The sequence below is a fragment of the Lissotriton vulgaris genome, chromosome 11 (genome assembly GCF_964263255.1).
Source record: "Lissotriton vulgaris chromosome 11, aLisVul1.2, whole genome shotgun sequence".
In the NCBI taxonomy this organism is placed as follows: domain Eukaryota; kingdom Metazoa; phylum Chordata; class Amphibia; order Caudata; family Salamandridae; genus Lissotriton; species Lissotriton vulgaris.
The window spans coordinates 112365418-112375821 of record NC_141699.1 but is presented as its reverse complement, the minus strand read 5'-3'; the positions used below and the strand labels follow the sequence as shown (position 1 = coordinate 112375821).

Sequence of the window (10404 nt, the reverse complement as noted above, 5' to 3'; positions counted from 1 at the left end):
GCTAGGCAAATTTCGATTCACCCACAGTCTCTGAGCCATGTGGGTCTGGCCAAGATGGTAGAATTACTGCACTGCTTGTTTCTGTGTCCTAGGTAATCGTTAAAGAGAGCTGGCCAGTATTTTATCACATAGGAATGTAAGACAAGAAAAAGTAAGTTAGAAACTTTGAATGTTTATAGTGATGAGGGTTGGTTATGGCTACCTGATCTGTTGTGCAATTATCTGGCAACTCAAATGCAGTTTGTGGCCTGCTACTTTATCCAGTCTTGAACAAGATAGGGAACTTTTCACTGGTATGCACTGGGCTCAGTGACTCTCTTCTCACATCTGTAACCGTCTCTAAATAGATTTTCTTTGAAACAAATGGCTAAAAAACTTTCTCTCAATGCACCACATTCAAAAGATTCCCTCTGTGGGGGCTCCCTCATTTTCAAAAGGCCACAGCTGAAATTAACATCTCAATCTTGAGGGGAGGTTTGTGTGTATGCATTTAAGGTACGTTCATGAACAACAAAATGTTTGTTCTGCCGAGATGCTCAGCTGACATTGTGTCGCGCAATCGACGTTCCTCCAATTCAGCAGACTAGTTACGCCTGTAAGAGACACCTGGTAAAAAAAAATTATTAGCCCCAGAAGAGAAGAGTGCAACACTTGGGCTACTATTTTAAACTTTTAGACAATGTGATTTCCCAACTGTACCAGTCTGTGAAAGATACTAAACCTGAAAGAAAAATGGGGGACATGTGGTGAAACGTTAATGACCACTGAAGAACGCCCCAAAGTGTTTAAACATTTTCCCAAAATCCTCAAGCAACGCCTTGTTGAAGTTGGTACAGTTTTGTTTATTTCACTGAAATTATGACACGTTTTTAATACTACACAGAGTATACCACAACAGAAAGGTGCGAGTGCCCAAAATGTGATGTTCAGTTGCCGCATTTGGTCATCTATTAAGTGAAAGATCCTAGTATTCTGGGAGCAAATACTCCGAGGTACAAATACCGCCAAATGCATAGGACCACCTTTTTGTGTGTATCGCCTTTCCACATGAAACACAAAGTGTAAAAGAAGGCTGATCTATTTGGTGCTGGCTGCAGGTAGGATTGTAATTTAGTGGATGAGCACTGAGGTGATTTAAAAACTTTAGGCCCAAATACCACAGCTACCCACATTGTGAAAAGGTAATTTTTTAGAGTGGGAAAATTAGATTTATCCAGTGTTTCATTTCGGGACCTTTCCTAGGCGTTTCCAAGTGGGTACTGTTTTTTTTATTGGGTCATATGTGGGAATGCTGGGTGTTATGACATTTGTGGATCCTCACAGATTCTGGCACTTTCTCTCCCAGAAATGTAAAGTTTGAGGTTTGCAAGTACTTCTGGTCTGATAAAAAGATGAGATCTTTCCAAAGAGAGGGTCTTTTGTCCTGGGACCCACTCTTTGAAACTCCCTCCCAGTTAACATCAGGACTGAGGCCAATTATGCTAGTTTCAGAAAGAGCCTTAAGACCTGGCTCTTTAACAAATAACTCTCTGTAACCCTTAAGCGAAATTTTGTGGTCAGCAAACCTGTTGTCGGCGCCGGGAAACCCTTTTTGGGTAGCTGTGCGCCATACAAATGGAAAAAATAAAAATAAATAAAAAAGTCTCAACACCCTGTACTCCCCTGCATGTCTATTTTTATGACTTGTAGTTTTGGTAGGTTTCCTTGGTAGCAGCTGAGCTCGATCCCAAAATCTACAGCCACCCACATTGTAAATTTTTAAAATAAAAAAAAACACATTGATTTTGCTGTGTGAATTTGATGTTTCTAGGTCGTAGTTTGTGTCATAGCTGCTAGGTTCAGCCACACAAGTGGGATACTGTTTTTTTTAGTAGACATGTGAGAATACAGAATAGTAGAACATTTGTTATTACCAACTGGATTTCTATGCCTTTTTGGCTTCCAAATATAAGCCAGTGTGCAAGAAAGATGTTTTGCAAAATGGCCTCTGAATCACATGATAGTACGGGTAACATCAAATTCAGAGATGTACAACAACCACTGTTCCTAAATTTAGTATCTTATGCACATTTCAGAAATATATAGGTTTCCTTCAAACCCATTTTTCATTCCTTATATTCTACCATAGAAATTGTTTCATGGCTAGTATACAATCGAAAACCATATAGAGCTACAGCCAGTGGTTGGTATGGGTATCACATGTTTTTGGAAAACTCACACACCCTATGTATGCCCGCGACCAGAAGAGTCTATTGCAGGGGTCTCCAACTTTTTCCGTAATGAAAACTACTTATGTTCAATAGAAATCTTCCCAAGCTACTAACAATTTTTTTAGGGTATTAATAGAGACCATATCAGACGAGATTACATAAGCCATAGCTGTAAAGCCCGTAGCATCAGGGTAATAACATTTAGTAGTAAATCATAGTAAATCTTCCTAATGCAGCATGAGTTATCAAGCTCTTTAAACCTATTTTGGAAATTCAACCATGTTTCAACAAATGTCAGCTCATGAGTTCTGAAAATACATACATTTCTGAAATTGTATATAGCTCTAAAAATGTAATCGCGCAAAAGCTTCTAATTTAGTAGAATGGGCTGCACAGAGGGGAGTTACTCATAGCTGGAGACCTACCAGTAGCTCACAAGCAACTTGTTGGAGAAGCATGGTCTATTTGGATGTAACAGTATATTGCTTTTGTAAATCTGCCATATGGACAAAAAAATTACTTATGAAAAAGTTACCAGTGGCTATTTTTTCCTGCACATTTTCATTGGTTTCTTCTGAGGGATCTGATCAAATGATCCCTTTCTGAATACAGAATTTTATCTACTTTTCAGAAATGTGCCGCTTTCTGGGATCCCCCTTGTATAACACCCGTTTGCAACACAAGCTGCAAGTAGGTTAAAAACCACAAAAATGAGTCCGAATGGACCGACTACCAAAACCTTTGTAAAGAAAAATGTGTGTGTGTATATATATATATATATATATATATATATATATATTTTTTTTATTTTTTTTTTTAAACAACTGTGCTTTTTCCTGAAGGCTGGGAAAATGTATCTAGCACAGCAAGCGTTTTGTTGAGCCCAAATTTATAAAACATACACTTTCGTGCACAGCACTTGTTTCCTATTTTTCTTAAAATAAAATAAACTATATTTTGGCTGTTTTCTCAGTTCCCTCAAGGGCAATCCACAAACCCTAGCTACCTTTAGAAGCACCAGAAAGTTAGGGATAAAAAGGCTTGAAATTTGATATGGATTCACTTTGTAGAAAAAAAAGTTATAAAAATTGTAGTGCAAGTCACCCTAAACATCTGAAAAAGAGCTTAGCATGTGGGCTTGGTGGGAGGCTAAACATCCAAGTGGTTCAGGTCCTTCAAGCTTCCCTGTCTTCTTTCCATCCTGTCCCTGTCTCCTGGCTGAAGTTTATTTCTGTTCTCTTTCCATGTAAGGATTTGCGCGGCTGATGCCTTTTTTCCTCTCTGCTCCAACCAGATATCATTGATTTAGTGAGGATTACTCTTTAGGGCCTTAAAGGGGCAACCTCGGCTATAAAACCAGTAAGTGGCGACAATGCCTAGGACTGTGACGTTTCCTCGGGCTTTGAAAAGACCTGTTTAAAGAAATCCTTAATTTAAGGTGAGAAGTGTTACCATGCACTATTGTGGCGTCACCTTTTACTGCTTGGCTCGGGTATCCCAGATTAACTTGCTCCCCCCTCTTCAGAAGCAGGCCAATAATAATAGTAATCTGATATCTAGTTCTTCCTCCCACAGTATTAAGCTTTCAGCTGCGTTTAATTAAAGGTGTTTATTACTGCAGACGAATGGCAGTCAGTTCATCGGATGAATGGTGGGGTCCTGCGGGAGTTTGAAGCTGTGACTTGCTGCACGTTGCATATAGATGTCTGCAGCACCCTCTCAACCCACCAAGTTATCTTCTAGCACACTAAGCAGCCTTCGAAAGTCTGGCTTCATTTGGAAACTGAACCAGAATTTCCAAAGGTACTAGGAATTTAAGGAGGATGAACACGAACACACACACACACACACGAATACCACCCCCCCTCCCCCGTGTTCTTACAGTCGGATTGTCTTGGGGTTGCAGTGTGGCACAGGGCTCTGTGCCAGACCTCTGAGGACAGGTGTTTCTGTCATATCACTGGTGCTCGGCCGAAAAGCTCGTTCACTGTCACTAATGAGTTAACCATTTGGACGCTGCTGCAGCGGCCTTGTTTAGCTAGTGCCCATGTTGTTGCTGGAGAAGTATTGAGACCAGATTGCATCACACATCCTTTGAATAGGCTTGCATCAGTTTTCAGCTTGTAATGGGAGATTGCAGCTTTAAACACACAGATTGCAGGCGCAATATCTCCACACAGGACACAGTTTTCAATACAACATACTTTACCACCCCTCCCCTTACAGTTGGCGACTTACTTCTTAATAAACCCTAACCCACTGTCTTCAAAACAACATACCTAACCACCCCTCCCCTTACAGCTGGTGCATGACACCTTATTACACCTCAGCCCACCACCTTCAATGCAGTATACCTTACCACCCCTTACAGCTGGAGCATGACCCCTTATTACACCTCAGCCCACCACCTTCAATGCAGTATACCTTACCACCCCTTACAGCTGGAGCATGACCCATTATTACACCCCGGCCCACCGTCTTCAATACAGAATGCCTTACCCCTCCTCCCCTTACAGCTGGAGCATGACCACTTATTACAACTCAGCCCACCATCTTCAAATATGACCTATGTCACCAGACGTTTTTAAACCGTTATTCACCTGCTGTCAGTAAGTGATACCATGTCACAACACAGCCCACCTTATTTAGATATGACGTGTGCCACCAGGAGTTTTTAAACCCAATTGTTCCGCTGCTATGGTTTGTTTGTGTCACTGGATCAAAATACAGGCCACTTTTTTTTTATCGTACATATATTACCAAATCCAAATGTCTTAACGCACCGTTATTACCCTGCTGTCATTAGTCTATAAAACATTTAGATTAAAGTTTGTAAGAGTAGCGATTCTCTGGATAAAATGCCAAGAGAATCTGAATTTCATTAGACACAGGGGCTAACATTATGCATTATTCCTTTAATGACACTCCACGTAGCACTTGAAAGAACATGACACTCTAAAACAAAAGCAATCTAGAAAAGAACATCCACACAGTATGAGTAGTCCATGTACTGAACAATCTTCCTGTTTAAAATACTAAACTTGTACCCTCCTTTCTTGTTGAAAGAGGATTGAGTAAACCGCAATGGTGTAACTTTTTACTACTGTTGTGTAACTAATTACAGGAACTGAGCCATTGAGTATTATCTGATACGATTAAGAATTGTTAAAGTCTCATTCTAAATGTAGCTTTCAATAAAAACATTAAAATGTAAAGATAATCACTTAAACACACCAATAAATCAATTTCTAAAAAACTTTCTTTACCAATTAGTTTTTTCTTCTTTTTTATATAATCAAGAAAAAAGATCCCACCAGATTGGGATGGAAAGGTGGGGTAATGTTAGCCTCGTGTTTTTAATGAAATTCAGATTCTCTTAACATTGTATTTGGAGAATCACTGTTTCATTAAAAGACCTGAGGCTGCCATTATGCATGTTGGTAGACCTCTAATACCACAACTGGCATTAAACCAATCTGTTCTCATAATCTCTTCTAGACTTCTACCTCTTCAGAAGGTTTGAGTAGGCCAAGAGAATGATTGTTAAACTTTTGCTAATTGAAACTAGTCTGCTACATGGAACATTTTACCCATCTTGTGATAGAACCTAACTGCTTTAAAAAGGTTTCAGAAATGAAATAAAAAATAACACCATCCGGTCGAAACCCACTCATTAGAGAATCCTATTCTCTCTTGCAATCCACTACATTTAATTTTTTGCACAAATTTATTTATTTATTTATTTTTAAAATTTGTAAAGCGCGACTTTTACCCGTGGGTGTCTTGGCGCTGTGACTCAGCTTATTCTCTCAGTGAGAACCTTATCAAGCTTCAAAAGTGGTACAGTGAACAGAGAGGTTATTGGTCAAACAACCAAGTTTTCAGCAGCTTTCTAAACTTAAACAATGATGGTGGTAGATCTTATCACCATCGGAAGAGTATTCCAGAGTCTGGCGGCGGTGTTTTTGAAACATCTGTCGCCCCAAGTGACCGTCCTGGTCCGTGGCACTGTCAGTTGGTGCAGATGTTCAGATCTAAGTGATCTATTGGGTTGATAGAAGATAAGCTTCAGTTTGAGAAACACCGGGCCGAGACCATGTAATGCTTTAAAGGTGAGGCATAAAGTTTTAAATCTGATCCGATTTCTGACAGTTAGCCAGTGGTAGTTCCTGATTACTTGCTTAATGGGTTTAAATTTGGGGGTGCCAGACAGTAGCCTTGCTGCTGCGTCTTGGATAAGTTGTAATTTGGCCACCACCCGAGATTGAGCATTCGCAAATAATCCATTGCAGTAATCCAAGGATGAAAGTACCAAGGAGCTCACCACCGTTTTCCTTGCATTATCTGGAAGAAATGGTAAGATTTTTCTAAGGAGTCTGAGTTTGTGGAAGGCAGAAGATGCTATCTGATGGGCATGGTTAGCAAAATTTAGCTTTTCGTCGAAAATTATCCCTAAATTCCTAACCTTATGAACAGGGGTTGGTAGGGATCCTAGTGATGTGGGCCACCAGACAGAAGACCACAAAGGAGATAACTTTCCGAAGATAATTACCTCAGTCTTCTCTGAGTTGAGTCTTAGGCAGTTTCCAGCCATCCACTCCTTGATTGCCAACATGCCTTCCTGAAACCGAGCCGCCACCTCTTCTCCATCGTTCTTGATGGCAAGCACCAACTGGGTGTCGTCGGCATATGTGGTAAGGCTCATCCGGTAGTTTTTTAATAACCCTAGCTAAGTCCGACACGTAGATATTGAAAAGTGTCAGACTTAGAGATGAGCCTTGAGGAACACCACATGGTAGGGCATGGTCAGCAGATTTAAAAGATCCCAGTGTTACTGCCTGGGTTCTGCCCGACAAAAAAGAGGCAATCAGGGCCCTAGCCATAGAATGGATGCCCAATTCTTCGACACGGTCAATCAAGATGGAGTGATTGACCGTGTCGAAGGCCACAGATAAATCCAACAGAACCAATACCGCTGTACCCCCTTGGTCCCTGATGGTCCTGATGTCATCAGCGGCCTTGATAAGTGCGGTCTCGGTCCCATACATTTTGCGAAACCCAAATTGAGAGTCGTCAAGTAGAGTGTTTTGTTCAATATATTCCGACAGTTGCTTGTTCATTGCTTTCTCGGCTACTTTAGCTAAGAACGGAAAGCTAGCGATAGGTCTATAGTTTTTCAGCGTAGTTTTTTCCAGACCAGATTTTTTAAGGAGAGGTTTCAGTAGGATATTCTTTAACCTATCCGGAAAGACCCCTGATTTGAACATCCCATTAGACGCGTGTTATGACTTCACTAATTACATCAATAACTGGGGGAAAGTTTTTGGGGGGGGGGGGGCAGGGGTCTAGTGCTGAGCCCGTTTTTATAAGCCTGATGATATCAGCTGTCTGCTCCTCCTTTATCTCTTTGAATTGGGAAAGTGAGCACTCGAGAGGTTTGCATGAGGAGGTGGATTTCAGTTTAATAGGGGTTGTCATTACTGAAAACTCAGAGTAAATATCATTTACTTTAGAATAGAAAAAGTTTGCCAGTGCATCACAAAATTCCAGCGAAAGCGGAGGACCCAGGTCTGCAGATTTTCCCAGCCAATGATTTTACCACCTCATACAGTTGCCTACTGGAGTTTTTAGAATTTTCAATTTGTTCCTCAAAATATTTCTTTTTTGCCTCCTGAATCATGTTTTTATAGACCGCTAATGTTTCTTTGTATATAGATTTACTTTTACTATCGTAAGTCTTTCGCCAATTTCTTTCATGGTTCCTACAGACCTGTTTTTGCTTTCTTAAGGCTTCTGAGAACCACGGGGCCACGGGGCTTGAATAAAGTTATCCTGAACGGGTCATAGTACCTGTTATTACCTCCAATGCCTACATTTCTGAAGCTCAACGACAAGAGGTTGAACATATAAACGGCGAGTGTTACAGTATTTTTTTTCTAATCTAAATTTTTTTACCAAGCCATCTAGTAAATAAGGACAAGAACCAAATTGATATCCCACAGGGTTTTATATCTTGGTCTAGGTGGAGAGGGGATCTTCTTAATCTGACGCTCTAATGGACTCTGCAAACAAAAACATAATACCCTACACTCTTGCCATTAATCAGACTGTGACCCGCAGAGCCTGCTGATCTGTAGTAGATAAAAGCTCTATAACTAAGGCCCCTTATAACTGATCTACCAAGAAGAGATCTACTTCAGCTATAGGACCTTCCATGGGATCCACATTCCTTTTCATGTGCCAAGGTAACCACATTCTTCAAATTACTATATACCAGTAAAGTGTTCCTGGACTCTGACATCTGGGCAGATCGCCTGATGCTTTTCATGCAGGATAGTTCAAAGTCCCTGACTGTACCAGAGGACATTCCTCTCCATCTACGTCTTTCAACAGACCCTCAATAGCAGAAAGAAGAAAAGTGGAATGCCACATCCGTGTTATAAAATTGTTTGAAACCATGCACGAGGAGTCCAAAACTGGATTATCAGTATTGATGAGCATCTCTCTTGTCTCACTTTCTGATGGACCCTCTCAGTTATTACGAAGGGTGGAAACTCGTAACCGTTCATTCTCTTTCAACTCTGAATGAATGTATTCACTGCTATGGCTTCTGGATCTGGCATCCTACCATAATAACTAAAAGGGTTGACCTTCAGAGGACCCCAAACCAGAGCTAATTCCCTCAAAATTCTTGAATTTCAGTCCACAGATACATTCACCTTGGTACATACCCGGGTAGACATTCAGCATTTATGACCAGATGCATTGTGGTGCGTCCACTTAAGTGAGTTTTGGCTAAGAGCTTCGTCTGAGAGTAGTGAGTTTCAAACTTTTATTAATTCTACAGGATACCAGTATTGTCCAAATGACTGATAAATGGTACGAAGATTAGGCCGGTTTGCTTGCTCCCATGGATAAAAGTTGCTGCAAACAGAATAGATTGCAATTTGAAGCTACAAATTAACTGAATGTGTGGGAAAACTGACCCAACGGGCAGGTTGTTATAATTCTGGCCTCTTTACGTCTCTTGCAACCGTGCTTGCGCTTCATGCTCTCTCTTTTGCAAGACATATTAAATACAACAAGTGGCTTGCACCATGCCCATTGCTCAACATTAGTTTGTTTCATTGTACCTCTTATTTGCTGCCTTTTAATTGGGCAGCACATGCTGGCTTCACATCCTATTCTTTTGTCTGGAGCATGTACCAAGTACTGATTACTTCAGCTTGATTGCTGTCCATCCTCTGATCACGATGTGATTGAGGTACTACGTTCCCTTTTTACTTTATTTTATACTTCCTTGTCGTCCTTGTTGAGCCTCTTGCCATTTTTAGCTAGGTTTTACTATGCCACACGACCTTCAAAGAAGCCCTTTCAGGAGTGTGGAATTTAATAAAATATCTACTTGTCCATGGGGCAGGTCGCTTCATAAATCTTAGTCCTGTAACGAAATCCATGTGTCCCTTATGTGCCATGTAATGCGGTAACAAATTATGGCAGCAATCTAATTTTATTAGAGCTCTGATATAACCTCTCTGATTATGCCAGGCTTGTTCCATAGTAGGTTTTGATTACTAGCTATTCCCTTATGTTGCCACGTTTCTGCAGATCTACATACTGGGGCTGAAGGTAGTGGTAAGCAATAGTTATAGGGTTGGAATGCCCTTTTGAGTCTGTGCAAACCTACTAACTTGAATGTTTTAAATATTTTCACCAACTCTTCTCTAATCTTTTCCCATACTGAGAAAGGTTGGCACTTTACTCCTGACAATGACAGATGTGAAATTTCTTCCAAGTTTGGGGGAAAAAAAGTGGTTGGAGGGAAAGTGAACTTGCAAACACTCCGATTTTTGCATGAGCAAATCTACACATGAATATTTGCTCATGCTAAAATGCAGTTCACAAATATTTCTTGGCCTACTAATCTACATTTTTGTGAATTCACGAAAGTTGTATATCTACACTTAATGCAAGGACATATACCTTGGGTGCACTTTTGAGACATTCTTTAATAATTAAGCCACTAATTAGGTCTGGCATTAATCATGACCTTTTGTGTTTATTAAAATCCTGTCTATTGACTGGCTTCACTGAGAGTGACAACCATTCTGCCCTTTCACAAGGAGCATTTAGGCACACAAACTAGTTGTGTTCAGTTCTTGGAACTACTGTGGCATGTGTGCTTTTTGAGGCA

The 10404-nt window shown here is 40.5% G+C and overlaps 1 protein-coding gene across 6 annotated transcripts in view; it reads left to right on the top strand.

The window, feature by feature from the left end:
- The window catches only part of RNF185 (ring finger protein 185), a 121106-nt gene that overhangs the window by 64600 nt on the left and 46102 nt on the right, over positions 1-10404 (top strand). The window lies entirely within an intron of this gene.